General features: G+C 35.9%; 1 protein-coding gene across 2 annotated transcripts in view; it reads left to right on the top strand.

The window, feature by feature from the left end:
* The first annotated feature begins 495 nt into the window (after positions 1 to 495).
* Positions 496 to 18833, top strand: part of sp8b (sp8 transcription factor b) — a 63854-nt gene continuing 45516 nt past the window's right edge. Inside the window, exons 1-3 of one of the 2 annotated variants that reach the window (XR_009266370.1) lie at positions 496 to 779; positions 2374 to 2436; positions 16485 to 16692. The gene's annotated coding sequence lies outside the window, so the exon portion shown is untranslated. Of the gene's footprint in view, positions 780 to 2373; positions 2437 to 16484; positions 16693 to 18833 lie in introns of those variants that run through there. The other variant, XM_058746930.1, reaches the window with a different exon arrangement.

Here is an 18833-nt window from a genome sequence, read left to right on the forward strand (position 1 = left end):
TCAATATAAAAACTAGGGGAACTAGTAAAAGTCCGGCACTTTTGCGTCGCAGCCAGCTGCAACTCTCAAAATGATTGCATTTTATAAACCTTGTTTTCAGTTCTTATATAATATTAAATAAATTAATAATACAATATCAGTTTTACTGTGCCAAATATATATATATATATATATATATATATATATATATATATATATATATATATATATATATAGGCCTATTTATTATTATTATTATTATTTAACAGGTTTCATTCGGTTGCGACTTTTTTTTTTCTTTTACAAATTGCCTATAGGCTACTAAATAATTTATATGACATAATTTGCCTGTTTATGTATTATGTCCTCAATATTGTTTTGCTTAGTCGTTGCCAAAGCTAACTGGAGTAGCCTAATATTCCGATTTCCAGTGATTTGAGACACAGCCACTGATTCTAGCAAGTGTTCTGAAACTTCGTGCCGAAGCACGTCACATATTTCCAATGGAAGTCACTCGCTCCTGGCGTTAACACTCTTGGAAACCATGGGAATGTCGTTTGAACTGAACAGAATGCGATATCCGGCCACATGCGGCCGTCCTATGAGTCCCCCTGCGGTGTTATGCAAGCTTCATAAAAGAACAAATTTGTTATCCTCCACCCGAGGGCATCTGTTGATGGATACGTCCTCCCAGGGGTCGAGAGGAAGTAACCATTCAACAACCGCTGCTTATCTCGCTTTACTTGTTTTAAGTGTTCCTCACTTAAGATATGGCAGACTGAAGTGCTCCACTTGGAAAGGTAATAAACGCCTTTTTTATTCATTTGGACGGCGAGTTGCAACGTATTCCTTCCTTTGCTGAGCAAACCGTCTGCTGTTTGGGATCTGTATGATATACTGTATATTTCCTTGAGGCTGGAAAGAAATTTCCAAGAGTTTCAAAATGTCAATAATGTTAGAATAGCACATGCTAACATAAACCATAATGTCATAATTAACTCCATGGAGCAAATATTAGTATTTGTATGTGTGGAGAGTAGATAAAGAGACCGATACAAGGATTTTGAGCATTCCCACGGGGAAAACATTGGCCGCATGTGTCTAGTGGGAAGCTTTATCCTTTTTAATAAACCCCCAAAAGACTGGTGCTACCCTATTGACCTTAAAGAAGATTAAAACAGGATACCGTTCCTCATAAACCAAGTGCATTATCACACATGTAATAAGTAGTAGCCTATTCAACCTTTCAAGTTATTTTAACCTTTAACATGATTGTTTTTTTATACCTTTAAATGATGAAACCATTTATTTATTTTATTTAAATTTTTTCCTTTGTTACACTTCTTGTGTTCCCTGTCAAAAAGGACCATCCTACAAATAATTGCTTATTTAATTGCCAAATATTGTATTCAATTGTATTTCAATCAGCACATGTTTTTACTTTTGGAACTGAACTATCATAGGCCTCATTGAGAGATTATGCATCTCAGTTTTTTAGTAAACAAATTCTGCTTTTTACTCACTCGTTAAATGAGGTGCATAAGCTTGCATCTGCGAGTCTTATGATCAGTCAGTTCCAATTAAATGTTTTTTTTTTTTTTTTGCAATTTATGCATATGCAGATACCTTATAGGCCCTATTGCCAGCTTCCCCCCTTGGGATGACAGAGTGTGGGGTGCAGGGTCTGTGGCGTTGAACCGTTTTGTCTCAGATTTCTCAGGGGCCTGTGTGGCATTAGTCTATATGTGGCCTTTTGATTCCTTAATCCCAGCGCAGGCGGCCCAACGCTGGCAGCCGATGAGATATTCCTCTCACAGCTCGTGATTTACGACCTTGCAGCCCGGCACTTAGTACAGAGAGATCAGAGGTGCTTCTGAGGCCAGTATAAAAGTTTTAATATGCACACCCCGTGATCCCGACACATTCTGCACTCTGGCTTTACTGCCCGAAGAGGATGGGTCAATAAATGTTTAAAAAATTCATCCAAGACTGCAAAGTAGACTCTGCTATCTAACCGCAGCCAAAGTCTAAAATTATTTTCCTATTTTATAAAGAGTGTTTCTAAAGGAAAGCTTACTCTAAATTGCTTAAGTGTTTGCTGGATGAAAAACATGTACTCAAATAACCCTTCTGGCTTGGACAGGTTTTTCAGATGCTTGATGTGAATCATTGTCATGATAAGCTGTTTCATTTTTACTCTTAAATTCTCCAGTACAATAACAGATTTCCAATCACTTTAAAGGAAATGCTTAACAAGTTTTTTTTTTACAGAATGTCAACAAAACATTAAGCCTTATAACAGTAAAAATTCACAAACCAGGCCTTAGTCTTCTACATTTATGAGTTCATCTGAATGGTAATTTAATGCCGTTGACTGTTTGCTTTCCTCTTCAGTATGCACTTCCCGCAATGGTGTCCACTTTACAAGGGAACTAAAGACTCAAGTGCTCATCTTTTGTGAGTATAAAGCCAGACTTTGCCAGCAGCATCTTAAAGTTCTGCCTGTGGATTGTGGAGTGAAGATGTCATTGTGTTTTTAGAGCCGCAACCACATAGTTGTGTAAGATTTGCCAGCAGGGTTGTGAATGAAACACTTTGGCATCGATGACTACATTCTAAGGGAGTTTTGTCCTTACATGAAAATACATAAATCTCATCTTAACATAAACTAATCACTAAACCTCCTGCCTAACTTAGAAAAACAACATTTTATGTCTGTATTGCCACAGGCAGACAATAAATAGAATGTTTTCTCAAAGATACATAAAGAAAAATTCTGTTATTTTACTAGAATGTTATATCTGAATATATAGTTAATAATCTGAATTCATACATGTGTTATATACATATCATAGTCCTATACCATATTAAGAGTAAGTCAAACACCTTGCTCAGAAAGTAATGACTTCAAAACAAACAATGAAATCTACCAAATAATAAAACTATTCATTTGACCAATTATCTAAAAAGTGATGTTTTTATGTTTAAAATGACAGTACATGGTGAGTCTGTGAAGCCAATATTACTAAAGTGTGAGCCTTATGAACGGAAATTTCAAGTTCAAATTGAACGGACATGTTGAGTGTCCTGTTATCGTGTGCATCTCAGAAAGCCTAATTGTTAGCCTAAAAGTAAAGTAAACCTTTTTGAAATGTCCATGTTAAAGTTTTAAACGATACAACAACCCAGCTAACAATGAGCATTCTCAGAACTTTGGCTAAAGTTCCAGAAAAAGGTTCTCTCAAAGTTATGAACAAACGTTCTTCCAATAACATTAATAGAATGTTCATTCAAAGTTATCTGGTCTTTAATAACATTCTGAAAACGTTTGCACAAAAACTTTTTAATTCTAAAAATACATTGTATTTATGAAACGTTTTAGTTGGACATTCATCTAATTATTATAAATGTTACTACTTTTTTCAGAATGTTCAAAGAAAGCTCAAAACTAACACTCCTTTAAGGTTTGCAAAATAATAAATTGTAATGTTGCCTTAAGGGGTTAGTTCAATTTCAAACATTCTGTCATTAATTACTCACCCTCATGTCATTCCAAACCTGTAAGACTTTTGTTCATCTGCAGAACACTAATTAAGATATTTTTGATGAAATCCGAGAGCTTTCTGACCCTGCATAGACAGCAACGCAACTGACTTGCTCAAGTCCCAGAAAGGTAGTAAGGACACTGTTAAATAGTCCATGTGATATCAGTTTTATAAAGATACAAGAATACATTTTGAATGCAAAGAATACAAAAATACTGACTTTTTTGGGTGAACTATCCATTTAATGTTTGTCTAAAAAAACAAAATAATAAAATAAAACATTTAAAACAACAACAACAAAAAAAACTCAGAAATAACATTTTCATAACTTAATGGGAACCTTAGCAAAATGTTTTTAGAATATATTTCTGGGATCATGTTTCTTAGTCTCTTAATAAAGTTTATTAAAGGATAAGGATAACTTGTTCAGACATAAAGGTTTTTGTCCCAAATCAGTTGAGTAAATTATCCAAGACTCACTTCCCAAAAATTCAATTGTCGCTACCTTCTGGCGTAATGATGCAAAGAATTTGAATGAAGCTTTTTGGTGAACTGATTCAAAAGAGTCGAGTCACTGAGATTAATCAAAGCATATATTTTACATGCATTAGCTTCATTACACATAAAATTTGTAATTAAAAAGAAGTCATTTTATGAATTATACAAGGCATATTTGCTAAATTGAAAATGGAAACTATAAATGGGCCCGACACACCATTTCTATACATCAAAATTGTTAGGATACAGATACAGATAATGGCTTTGCTGCAAACCACTAATATATATATATATATATATATATTCTGCCACTTGCTGTTTTTACGTTTTACACCACTGAATGACTCCCAAATCAATGTTTTCACCACACTGTCATGATGTGATACAAACAGTCTGGTTTGCATTCACAGTCCCTCGCTCTGATTTAGTAACAGTGATATAAGAGCTTGTCTTCCCCTTTCCCTCCCCTCAATCCTCCCTTTTTTCCTCTATTTCTGTCTGTATGCCAGGGGGGTGTGCTGTAAATGGCAACACCAATTCACCTGGACTTCACTAGCTTGTAATGGGCGCATTACTGCTCCAGCCCCCCATCCTGTGCCTATCATAAGGGACAGAGGTCAGCGCTCTACTCTCTGCATTTGATTGAAGGCATTTATGCCAATTATGGGAAACAGCCTTTCTAGGCTAATGACCTCAGCAACCTTGGACTTTTTCTCCTAGTTGGCCTTGGTGACCACACTGCCTAAGGTCACCGTCTCTTTATGGGTCTACTCTCCCTTTTGGAGCCACTGAATTGAGACACATTTGCATTTTTCTGTATTCCAATGCAATACACACAGCTGGTCTTTGTTATGCATATTCATCATGGATATGTATGTAATTGTGCTGCCTTATATTGTTTGTAACAATTACAATCTCCCATTCGGATGAAGCTGAGCATCTGAATACTCAAAAATGTGCATTTCTACATATTTGTTACGGTTAAACTAACCTAAAGAAACAAGACAATTGTTTTTTTCAAACAGCATAATGTAGGCATTGCCACATACAGCTGACACGAAACTAAAAGCACAAAACACTGCGAGCATGAGTCAAATCAATAACCTGCATTTCATTCAATTTCCTCTATGAAATGAAAATGAGTTTTTAACTTTTCCCATTAAATATAATTGCAGTTCATCTAGTTTCATAAAAACTAATGATGAAAAGAGGCCTGTGGTTAAGATTTGGGTTGAAGTAAATGATGGGGCAGGAGTTTGCTTATAGGGCCCCATCATTACTGCGATTACCCTCTGTTTGCAGGACAGAAGCCACAGACTATTACTGAAGCACCATATACTGATATTTCATTGGGTCAGTTTGGGTGAGGAAAACATGACACTTTTTTGTTTAGTTGTTTTTTTTCTCATTAATTAAATATAAAATGTATAATTGTATATTAAACTAAAGCATTTTTAATTTTTTTATGTTAAAATATTTGATTAAAAATAAAATATATAAAATTATAAGTTATAACTACTAATAATAATAATATAAAAGTATTCTAAAAATTTAGCTAAATATTTTCTCAAGAAGGGGGTCAGGGCCCACTGGGGGGCCTCAGCAGGCTTTCAAGGGGGCCACAGATTTAAAATTATTTATTAAAAAAAAAAAAAAATGCTTATTAAAATGCTTATAAAGGGGGAAAAATAAATATGTAAACACACAAAAACCTCTCAGTAACTTTTTATTTTATTTTTTATTGAAAAACACACAGAGTGAGAATCTTGAATCCGCTGGACTCATAAAATGAATTGTGGGTAAAAAATGTATATATCACTATATCTTCCAGTTGGTGTTAATTAAAAAGTTTGCATATTTATAGCAGAAATAGTAGAGGAAATACTGTAGCCAATAACAATTTCCTTTATAACCCCTGAAATATGTTACTCTTAAATATGGACTTAGGGCTGAAACACTGAAATCTCTAAAAACCATGATGCTAGGATTTTTGTTCCCATAGGAACCAAACCAAATGGTTTAATCCCCCCTGTTCCCTGTGTATCTCTCCCCTGCGCCCCCTTTAAACGCTCTCTCACAAACCTGGCAGCCTAATCGAGCAGCACCTATTGCTCCCGCTGTGAGATTATTAAGTAAATTATTTTAAGATCAAACGACCAGCAGTAACAATGAAGCCCAGTGCAAAAACTTCTAAGGTCTTCTATCCCCCCCATCCACCATCCCCACGTTCCCTTTCCTCTCAAATTAAAGCTCTGTGGGGATCTCTCCACACCTCTCAGGTGAATTCCCCCAGTGCTCTACATCCTCCCATTAGTAGCCTTTTAGCTGCAGGCTAAGGTAGGGCTCGCTAATTGGCCTCGGGAACAAAACTAACCCACTGACAGGCACAAACTCGCAGGGAGCTAAAATGGGCAAATTGCCTCAGTCCTGGGCAGCTGCTGTGTGACCAGTGTGGCCAGAGGCAGACTGGACCTTCCCGGATCATGAACTGTATCAGGTGGCAGTTTAACATGGCTGGGATGGAGTTTAATAACTACAGTGTTTTCATTGATTTGTTCAGTGAATGGCAGAGAAAGAGATTTAAAGTCAGCTCACCAATATTTTATAGTTATTTTTAGATCTCATTTGATGTAAACATTATGTCACAAGCTCTACCCCCTAGTGAAAAATAAATATACTAAAATGTATTTGAAATACATTTATTTCATGCTAAGTATACTACAGATACATTTACATATTTGATGTGCTTAATAAAAATACCCAGCAATTAGCATACTAATCTGATTATACTTAAAGTGTGCTAAACTGAAACAAATCATTTTGTACTTAATGCACTTTAATTTTGCAAAAGTAGTGCTGATGTCCAACTAAAGATATACTGAAGGATATTTGATTGTGCTAAAGTGGAACTATTGCAAGTAAGGAACACTTAAGGTACACTTTAAATATCTTTTTAAGATTTAAAGACCGATATATAAGATCATACAGCTCTCATCAATAGTAACATTAAAACATATTTTAGGCTTAATATTAAGAAACGTGCATTGTGCACAAGTAGAACTCCAAATAAAGTTGAATTATAATTTTTATATCAGCAGGTCTTGAGCAATATGTCAGTAAATATAGGTTAATAGCTTTGAACTATACTTAGCATGAAATAAATGTATTTTAAACTTTTTTTACTAGAGACTTTAGCTTCTTCGTACGTGGTTTCAAGAATAATATTATAGATATCACATGAAACATTTAAAAGATCAATAGGGAAAAGCATTCAGTGCCGACAACAAAAGTTTGTCCTTCCATTGTGATACAATGCTGATGCTAATTAGCCAAACTGCCAAAAAATCACACAATGCCTTTTGAACCTGCTACTGCTGGTCGCAAAATCTGGTGTCATTCTTGGCCTACATCCTTATTTCCTTTGTCGATCTTATGAATTCAGACTAAAATGTATATTTTAATCATTCTATGGATCTATGACATTTATTTGAAGTAAAGAAAAGAAGTGTTAGGCTACAAGCTACTTCAACACACTGTAATTTAGAAGTATTTTACGTTTTGGTGAATATTTTTGAATTTATAGTCGCATTTGTTTGTTTTCTTACGATTTGTATGTTCTATGTGAATCACATTGTACAATACGAAAATGTTTTTTTTTTTTTCATGAAATTGGATTGAGCTTTTCAGAATTCACAATTTAAAGCAGTTAAGCTAAACCTTAAGAAAAACATTGACTCTCAAGCTCTTTCTAATATTTATGAGAATGTGATTTATTATTATTATTATTATTATTATTATTAAAATAGGAGTATTTTCCTGGCACGAAAACTATATCTCATTTAGGATGACAACTTGAATACATAAATTTACACTAAACGAAACAAACAAACACAACTAAAACCACTTAATCAGAGACAGAGATAAACAGCAGTACTTAACTAAATATGCATTTTGCTACATAAATGCATACAAATGAATCTCTGAATGTTAAAAACAGCATCCAAAACCAAATGATTTGCTGAATCAGACTTCACTACTATAGATAAAGATACTATGCTTTGCCAATACTATATTCCAATTGTCTTGCCAATAAAGCTTTATTAAATGTAACTGAATTGAGAATTAGTGAAAGCATGTTTGATTACAGTAGGCCTACCTTGTGGCATACTTAAAAAAGCTACGGTGTTTTGAAAGTAGCTGCTGAAAAATCCAATAAAATCAGATGTGTCGCTAGTTATTGACTCTTTCACAATGTAGTGCTGAATACCTTGGAATATCTACGTTTTCTATTGTCTAAAACAACACTTAATGTGCGCGAGAGAGAGAAAAAGAGAAAATGTGTGCCATTAGGTAAGTTCTCAAGCCATTATACAGTGATTACCCAAAGAGCTTATGAAAGGTTGCTTTGATAGTGTGTTTTTAAATGGGTCAAAGAGAGCTTCTCGCGGCTCAGGGTAATTGGAACTTGAATCAATTGTTTGTAATGTATGTCAGCATCACACTTCAAAGTCATTAATTTAACTCCACTGACTGAGATCTGTGGATTGTGAAGGTGTTTCTAGAGCAACGGGAAATTATTAGTGCAGTCCCCGAGAAAATTCCTGTGATACTTTGACAAAACACAAACATGAAATAACTAATACAAAAGCAAAATGGATTATTTAACCATTTCATTAGCACCAAAAGCTAAGAGGACATTTTCCAAAGAGCAGGAAGAGCTACAGCTAGTGTCTTTCGGCAGATTTTGGGAGGCAGTGTCATCCATCACATGCTCTAATTCCCGATGGCCTCCCATTGAGAGTTTGAAATGTGCATGTAATTTAATTTGAAGCCCCCCGGTCACTCTCGGCATCCTCCCTGCATGTTTGTCAATGTGCTGTAATCTCATGCTCAGTGGGACTTTAAGTGCTGATGAAATCAGATTGTTGAGTGTCACGTCATTAAGGAACGCTGCAAATCAAATGGCGAGTGAAGTGTTCAACATGTTTTATCACTTTGTATTTCAGCACCTTGTTACAGAGATATTTACCTATGGCTGTTTGTTTAAACCTTGCATTCTTAAAGGAAAGGTTAGCCCAGAAATGAAAATAAAAATGCATTATTTACTCATGCTCATATTCCAAACATATATGTGACCCTGGACCACAAAACCAGTCATGAGGGTCAACTTTTTGAAATAAATAAGCTTTGCATTGATGTATGGTTTGTTAGGATCGGACAATATTTGGCCGAGATACAACTATTTGATAATCTGGAATCTGATAATCATATTACTAATCAAAAATTAGGTTTTGATATCGAGGAAATTTACAAAATGTCTTCATGGAACATGGTATTTGCATGCATGCATTCGGCACATGCTTTTATCCGAAAAAACTTGCATTGATTTTGATTTTTATCAGTTCACACATGTTCTTGCAGTTGCCAGCCCCATACTATACTGTTCGAGTATCAGGAAGTGTTTTTCCTCCATTCTTATGTGTTAAATGTTGTAAGCATGTTTAAAAATAGTTACAATACTGTTTATAATGTTCACACAGTAAAGTGGTTGAATAGTTATGATGTGATATTCACATAAGTATTAATGTTAAAAGTTTTTTTCTTATTTTTCATAGTGTGATTTTGGTTTATTGTATTGAATCAATTTGGTTGTACCCAGATTTTTAATCTAATATGAGTTTAAACACTCTAAACATCCATTTTTCTAAGCAGAGAGATGAGGTTAGTAACAAGCTTCAGTCTCATTCACATTTTGACATCCACATTCCAACGTTTCCTCGTGCTCCCCTGTCCTGTGGGCCCCTAAAGCAATACGGGATAGCACCGATGCCACCACAACATGGTGGCTTTTCACACATGATTAGTTCTGCCATCAGCAGCAGGTCTGAGACAGGAGCACCAGCTTTCTAAGCAGATTTTGTCCTGTAGCTGACCCCATCATTAGGCACTAATAATCCAGTCCTTCACTGAGTCCGCCAAACCACGGCCCGGGAAATGCAGCTCTCAGCCGTGTCTGGTCCTGACAAGAGCAGGGCTGTGGGAGGTCATGATAAATAGCGACGGGAGTCATATTCGGGACACAATGACAAGTTGTCCTCTATCATTAGTGCCGTGTGGGTGCTGGTAGCTGCGGAGCAGGGTAGCGGGGAACGCAGATGGTATGGCAGTGAAGGGACTCTGTTGCTGTGTTTGCTCGCTGTTGTAGCTCATCAGCACTGACCACCTGATCACGTGTATTAGATGTGATGTACTACAGTATATGCTATTATGGTCAAGTCGCTTTAATTCAAAACCTAATTTATTAATTCATTATTTGGCATAATCTTTTATTCAATATTAACAAAAGTTTTAAAATATCATTAGTCAAAGTAATGTTTTTTTGTTGAATAACAAAATCCATTTTTCTAAGCAGAGCAATGAGGTTAGTAACAAGCTTCAGTCTCATTCACATTTCAAAATTTTGTTAATATTGAATATTGTTTTGAATATTTGTTCAAATCAAAGTCATGTGGTGCGACCAACAAGCAGAAATGGAAGAAATTATGTCAAGTTATGATGTTTGGGTTAAAATGAAAGTCATGTGGTATCATTGCCTTAAAAGTGCAATGATATTTATAAATGAATAACTCTTATAAATTAATATATATATACTTTCTACATGAAAAATAAATCTATTTAAAAAAAAAAACATTGACACGTGTGCTCACATGTATTCAAGGAATAGAAAAAATATAATATAAAATTTTACTTGATGGTTACGCCACATGACTTTTCAATAAATTGAAACTTTTCAAAACAGTATAAAAGTTTTTTAAAAACTAAATGAAACCAGCATGAATAGAAATCAGTTATTAATGCAAACTATCTTTTCATTTTCTCCTATGATATTTTATTTTCCTAGGAGTTGTTCTCACACACTATGTACACAGGTCTTCCTGTCATTTGGCTACACGTAGTGCGCTGCGAGACAGCATCTCCGTTATCTTCACTTTGACACCTTTGAAAGTAATCCATTAAAATAACAATAAACAGATGCAAAAACAAAACAAAAAAGAGCCAAATGTCTTTGATTTACAAAAGCAAGGCTTCTTGTCCTTAATTTTAATGTTGGGACCTTTGATTTCCTCTTGAATGGAAGGCTTAACTGATGCTAAGAGTATAGGGCAGTAACTGAAGACAATGAGAGCTTTCAAAGTTTAAGTGCCCATTCAAATGCTAAGAAAGCAATGGCTAATTATATAGTTCTAAGACGCTTGAAAGTCTCTTATCTGTCTTACATTAATGCCGAGTCACTGATGTGCTGTTTATTTCCCAGCAGTCATCTGGTTTCCTGCCCAATGAATGACAAGAGAGGAAGAAGGAGGTCCAAGCCTCTAATGATTCCAGTGAATTTAGATTTCAATAGGGCACTGCTCTTAATGACAGTCTTCACAGCTTTGCTGCATGGGAGAAACCGCACTCTTCTCTTTCTTTACGAGGTTTCATCTGCTGTCATTTTACAAATATCTCTCGTTTTGAAACGTTAACCAAAGAGTTCTGGTTTCTTAGGCAGTTTCTTGTGTTTGATATTGGGCAAAATCAAACCAAAAATGCATCAGTGTTTGCCTTGACTATCTAAATGAGTGCTTGGCACTCTGACATGAATGAAGTCATTCATCTTTACCATTATCTCAGGATCTACTCAATTATATTAGCAAGTCAAAGCTGTTTTTAAAGCAGTTTGCAGTCTTTCTAAGTTCTAACATTCAGTGCTTTACAATACACTGAGCCTTTTAAGATAGTTTGTTCATTCTTGCCCTCCAAATTCCTGTTTTTTTGTTTTTTACACTCTTAATATCTAAAGACTGGCTAATTTCTAACCCCTCCGGCTTTCCAAATCCCCTGTGAGTTCTCCCCAGGGATGCGGATGTGCAAAACAATTTTCCTTTTTTCCAGCCAAATAAAAAAAGTACCATATCACACAAAGCCAGCTTAAATTAGTTGTTGCCAAGCAACCAGCATCAAAAGGTCCATTGCTTTGGGTTGAGGATGCCTGTAATTTAACACTTTGTGGGCACACTGAAATCACAATCAGCTAGCCGGAGTTTTCCGCAATTAGACCATCCCCGCACCCCAATTTACCAGCGCTGCCTATAGAAAGTGTTCTGTTCAGACTGAAAGCGGTTCATGCACTGAATAACACCAAGATGGGTATTGATGGTCACATTTACCAATCTGATACCTTAACAGATTTCATTCATATTCTTTTTTTTTTTTTCATTGTGTGTGTGTGTCATTTTTTTACTCATTACGATAAACGTTCCAATATACACTCTTAAAAATAAAGTTTTTTATTGGCATCTATGATTCCATAAAGAACCTTCAACACCCATGGAACCTTTCCATTCCACAAAAGGTTCATTAGATTATTAAAATGTTTTTCACATGCTCAAATATACACTTTTAAAAATAAAGGTTCTTTATTGGCACCTTCAATATCCATGGAATCTTTCCATTGCACAAAAGGTTCGTTAGATTATTGAAATGTTATTCACACACTCGAATATACACTTTTAAAAATAAAAGTTCTTTAGTGGCATCTAAGGTTTCATGAAGAACCTTTAACATCCATGATTGAACCTTTCCATTACACAAAAGGTTCATTTAGATTATTAACATGTTCTTTACATGTTCTAATAGACACTTTTAAAAGTAAGGGTTCTTTATTGGCATCTATTGTTCCATGAAGAACCTTCAACAACCATGGAAACTTTTCATTCCACAAAAGATTTCTTATAGTGGAAACGGTTTAATATATTATTAAAATGTTCTTCACACGTTCCAATATACACTTTAAAAAATAAAGGCTCTTTATTGGCATCTATGATTCCATGAAGAACCTTCAACATCCCTAGAACCTTTCCATTCCACAAAAGGTTCATTAGATTATTACAATGTTCTTCACATACTCCAACACACTTTTAAAAAATAAAGGTTCTTTACCTATGGTTTCATGAAGAACCTTTAACATCCAGGGAACCTTTCCATTCCACAAAAAGTTCATTAGATTATTACAATGTTCTTCACACATTCCAATATACAGTTTTAAAAATAAAGTTTATTTACCTATGGTTCCATTAAGAACCTTTAACATTCATGGTAACTTTTTGTGCCACAAAACATTCTTTATGGAAAACGTTCATTATAATGTTAACATATTCTTCACGCATTCCAATATACACTTAAAAATAAAGGTTCTTTATTGGCATTTATGATTCCATGAAGAACCTTCAACATCCATAGAACCTTTCCATTCCACAAAAGTTTCATTAGATAATTCCAATGTTCTTCACACAATCCAATACACACTTTTAAAAATAAAGGTTCTTTATCTATGGTTTCATGAAGAACCTTTAACATCCAGGGAACCTTTCCATTCTACGAAGGTTTTTTTTTTTTATAGTGGAAGAAGGAAAATGTTCTTCCTGCAAAGCTAGCTAAAATGTTATTTGGGGAACTAAAAAAAAAAATATTCCTCAATGGAATCACTGTGAAAACCTCCTTTTGGAACCTTTAAGTATATAATGGGAATTTGGGTCTTGGATTTATTGTCTGTCTTCTCTTTGAATCAATTGCAAGGTCATTATCTTATACAGAACAATACAAAAACAAACAAACAAAAAAAATTACAACAAATGCATTGTCATTTGCATAGTATAAAATGTTTCTGTTATGATGCAGATCCTAATTTGCATCTCTTGCAAATCATGTGAACATTTGTTCCATGATATCCTAATTTTTTGTAAAGTTCAGCTTGGTGATTATTCTCCTGCTGCCCAGATGAAGATTGTTTGTTGATTGCGCCTCAGTATTTACGTCTGTCCTGTCTGATGACGGTAGATGAGGCCTTGAGCTCCGGCTGGGACGAAGATGCTTGCTGCAATCACAGCCTTTTACTCTCCTTATGAAAATTCAGTTTTGCTGTGGCCAGCCTGCTAAACCAGACTGGGCAGATGCGTGTGGAGGTGGTCTGGAGGTACATTGGAGACTGGAGTGCTTTTCTTTCCCCCTGTTGATTGACTCATCAAATCCCAACAGTTATCTAGCTGTCTGGTGGGACTTGTTTGCTATTGATTGATTTGATGGGAGAAAGAAATCATTAGGACATTGAAAGCAGAGAAGGAAATCTTGTGATTCGCTGAAGTGGTCTGAGTGAGTTGATGATACACAGACATTTACAGAATATTTTATGGGCTGCTCTTTGACAGAAACACCTTATTGTAGCTGGCTATGCTTTTTTACAACGTTTTACAATAGACATGATCTTTGAGAGAATACAACCTGAATTCCGGAAATGCTGGGACGTTTAAATTTGAATAAAATGAAAACTAAAAGAATTTCAAATCACATGAGCCAATATTTTATTCACAATAGAACATAGATCACATAATAAATGTTTAAACTGAGAAATTGTAAAATTTTATGCACAAAATGAGCTCATTTCAAATTTGATGCCTGCTACAGGTCTCAAAATAGTTGGGACGGGGGCATGTTCACCATGGTGTAGCATCTCCTCTTCTTTTCAAACAGTTTAAAGACGTCTGGGCATCGAGGTTATGAGTTTCTGGAATTTTGGTGTTGGAATTTGGTCCCATTCTTGCCTGATATAGGTTTCCAGCTGCTGAAGAGTTCATGGTCATCTTTGATGTATTTTTCGTTTAATGATGCGCCAAATGTTCTATATAGGTGAAAGATCTAGACTGCAGGCAGGCCAATTCAGCATCTGGACTCTTCTACTATGAAGCCATGCTGTTGTAATAGCTGCAGTATGTGGTTTTGCATTGTCCTGCTGAAATATACAAGGCCTTCCCTGAAACAGACGTCGTCTGGAGGGGAGCATATGTTGCTCTAAAACCTTTATATACCTTTCAGCATTCATAGTGCCTTCCAAAACATGCAAGCTGTCCATACCATATGCACTCATGCACCCCCATACCATCAGAGATGCTGGCTTTTGAACTGAACGCTGGAAGGTCTCCCTCCTCTTTAGCCCAGAGGACACAGCGTCCGTGATTTCCAACAAGAATGTCAAATTTGGACTCATCTGAACACTTTTTTCACTTTGAAACAGTCAATTTTAAATGAGCCTTGGCCCACAGGACACGACAGCGCTTCTGGACCATTTACACATATGGCTTCCTTTTTGCATGATAGAGCTTTAGTTGGCATCTGCAGATGGCACGGCGGATTGTGTTTACCGACAGTGGTTTCTGAAAGTATTCCTGGGCCCATTTAGTAATGTCAATGACCGAATCATGCCGATGAGTGATGCAGTGTTGTCTGAGGGCCGAAGACCACGGGCATCCAACAAAGGACTTCGGCCTTGTCACTTTCACGAAGAGATTTCTCCAGTTTCTCTGAATCTTTTGATGATGTTATGCACTGTAGATGATGAGATTTGCAAAGCCTTTGCAATTTGACGTTGAGGAACGTTGTTTTTAAAGTATGCCACAATCTTTTTACGCACTCTTTCACAGATTGGAGAACCTCTGCCCATCTTTACTTCTGAGAGACTCTGCCTCTCCAAGACATCCCTTTTATAGCTAATCATGTTACAGACCTGATGTCAATTAACTTGCTTGTCAATTAGTTGCTAGATGTTCTCCCAGCTGAATCTTTTCAAAAGTTCTTGGTTTTTCAGCCCTTTGTTGCCCCCGTGCCAACTCTTTTGAGACCTGAAGCAGGCATCAAATTTGAAATTAGCTCATTTAGTGGATAAAAGTGTAAAATTTCTGTTTAAACATTTGTTATGTACTCTATGTTCTATTGTGAATAAAATATTGGCACGTGTGATTTGAAAGTCCCTTAGTTTTCATTTTATTTAAATTTTAAAAAACGTCCCGACATTTCCAGAATTTGGGTTTTAAATTTATAATCAAAAATGTTATTTTATTTTATGTTATCTATTTGTCATGATTTATTTCATTTATTACACCAAGTGGGCCAGGATTGCCACTGTTGCCCTCTCAAAATTGCATGTCATCTTTCGATAAGTCTGTCCACACAGTTAAAAGTGCTTTGACATGTTTAACATGTTTTTGTGGGTGTGCCGTTTTTAAAAGTTCCTTTTTGAAGGCCTTATTCTGAGTCACTGTGCTTCACCAGGAGGAAATTTACTGGGCTGTAAGTGGTAGGTAGCTAGCATGAAAAATTACAGGAAAGGAAAAAAGACAAATGAAGCAGAGGAGCATGTTTTGGCATGTGTCTGTGGCGTGTGGAGATGCGGTACGCTACATCTGGGAGAGACAGATCCTTGACGCCTCGCTTTTCAGTTGAAAGCCGCAGAAAAATGCTAACTAGTTGGAAGATTACAATGAATAAAATTAACATAACCGAAAATAAACTCTACTTACTTGTATGTAAAATAGAAATGGGTGCTCAGACAGGTACTTCCTACAAGTGATGCATCTTTGTCTCTCTCAGACTCTTTGACTTTGGTCATAACCGGTTGAGGATGATCACAAGGGCCGCCGCTACACACAAACCTCTGACCCCAGCTTCAAACGAAGAGCAACAGTAAATCATACCACGGCAGATGCCCTTATACATTCCCATTGAGCAGCCAACTCCCCTCGGGCCAAGCTTACAGGAATGCCAGTAATGTTAACCGACTACCTCAAAAGAGCCTCAGGTGGGAGACCAGAGAGAAACTACAGTAGTTCTACAATTTATTAAAAACAAGCGACAAATGTATATGTGACTTCAGAAGTGAACAGGAGAAGGAAATGACTGTGGTGTTGTAGAACCACAATTATTTTCTGTATCTGTATTACAGTAATATCTTGTATATTTACTTATTTTATCTAAAATTCTATTTGTTGAGCCTGGTTGATAACTCATACTAAAAGTTCACACCTAACAAATATTGATCTCAGAAATAAAGTAAAACAGTAATATTATGATATATTTTTACAATTTAAAATAACAGTTTTCTATTTTAATATATTTAAAAATATTATTTATTCCTATGATGGTAAAGCTGAATTTTCAGCAGTCAGTACTCCAGTCTTCAGTGTCACATGATCCTTCAGAAATCATTTTGTGCAGCTAATGCTCACCCCAATTTAACCAAAGCAGATGTGCTCTGTAACACTATTGAAGTGAAAGTAAATGGTTAAAGGAATAGTTCCTCCAAAATGAAAATGTATGAGTTTAGTTCTTTGTCCAAACAGATTTGGAGTAATTTAGTATTACATCACTTTCTCACCAATGGATCCTCTGCAGTGAATGGGTGCCGTCAGATTGAGAGTCCAAACTGAGAGTCTTGTGAAGAGAAAAACTGGGTGTTTGTAAAAACAAAACAAATCCATCATAAAGACATTTTTAAAGAGTGAACCTAAAATATGAGTCCTCCAGTGAAAAAGTAATCTCATGATGTGAGGGACAACAAGGGATGGAGGAAAAGTTATTGTGGATTATGGACTCGTATTTTGGTCGGGTTAAAGTTTAAACATCTTGGATTTGTTTCTTACAAACATGCAGCTTTTCACTTTACAAGATATTAACTGATGGACTGGAGTCATGTGAATTACTTGTTTTTACTAGCTGTTTGGACTCTCATTCTGATGGCACCCATTCACTGCTGAGGATCCATTGGTGAGAAAGTGATGTAATGCTAAATTTCTCCAAATCTGTTCCGATGAGGAAACAAACGCATCTACATCTGGTCAGAAAATTTTAATTTTTGGGTGAACTATTCCTTTAATAAGTTAATAAACTCCCAAGTTCCCAACTGCCAAAGGTTAATCACAGTAATGGCGACTATTCAAATTAAACTATCATGTTATGTTTATGCAAAATGGTTATTTTTCTTACAGTAAATTAGATGTTTTCACAGCTAGCCTGCAGAGATTAAAAAGTAAAATTTTTAGTATTTTACTCCAATAAATGACTAACTTAAAGCTCTTTTTTGCCATTTATTGTGTCTGGTTGCATTTGTTTACAGTGTACACAGTCTCATCCTTTGATAATTTCAGAAAATAAGCTCATATATCTAACAGTGGGGCCATTATTATAGGTCGTTTTGATGTTTCTAAAGAGCAGTCTGCCGTGGATAAAAAAATGCGACTACATGACCAGCACTGCTTACACTTGCACTCACTCAAACGCAGGTTGTCGTGACGGTTTAGGCCTCCACTCTACTGTCACTTCTGTGGATGCTTCACTCACAGACATCATTCAAAGAGCCAAGGTCAGCGAGAGTCCTCTGCTTTACATACCCGCATAGCAAATGAAGGCCTTTCAATCAGACGGGAGAGTGTGTGCCTGACCACAAACAGGCCCGCCATGACGGATGAAGGGATAAATCAGTTAAGCTTTAAGAGAGGCCACAAGCTGTCACATTCACACTCGGCGCGTAAAGTCTGTTGCATACAGTACTTTCATTAACATATTGCAGCCATAAAATTTATTAAAAGTGATATTCTGATTCTCACACACATGCACCTGGCAAGTGTCTAATACAATCTGTAGCATAACTTCCAAAGCGATATATATATCGGACAGAAAAATGAGACAATCGTGTGCTACTTATCAATTCAGAGATGGACAAATTGAAGTCTTGCTCTCTCATTTGTCAAAAGTTTGTTCAATTTTTATACTGCACAAGAGGCCAGCCGGCACGCACAAGTCCTTCAACGATCAATACATTATCTCCAGCCAGGCTTTGATAAGCAAGGTCCTAATACCCCTGTTTTTTTCCTTTCCTTTTGCTCAAACCGAGTAAAACAAATTAAAAACACAACAAGTCAGTAAAAGACCAATTCATAAAGG

This window comes from Onychostoma macrolepis, chromosome 16 (genome assembly GCF_012432095.1).
Source record: "Onychostoma macrolepis isolate SWU-2019 chromosome 16, ASM1243209v1, whole genome shotgun sequence".
Taxonomy (NCBI): domain Eukaryota; kingdom Metazoa; phylum Chordata; class Actinopteri; order Cypriniformes; family Cyprinidae; genus Onychostoma; species Onychostoma macrolepis.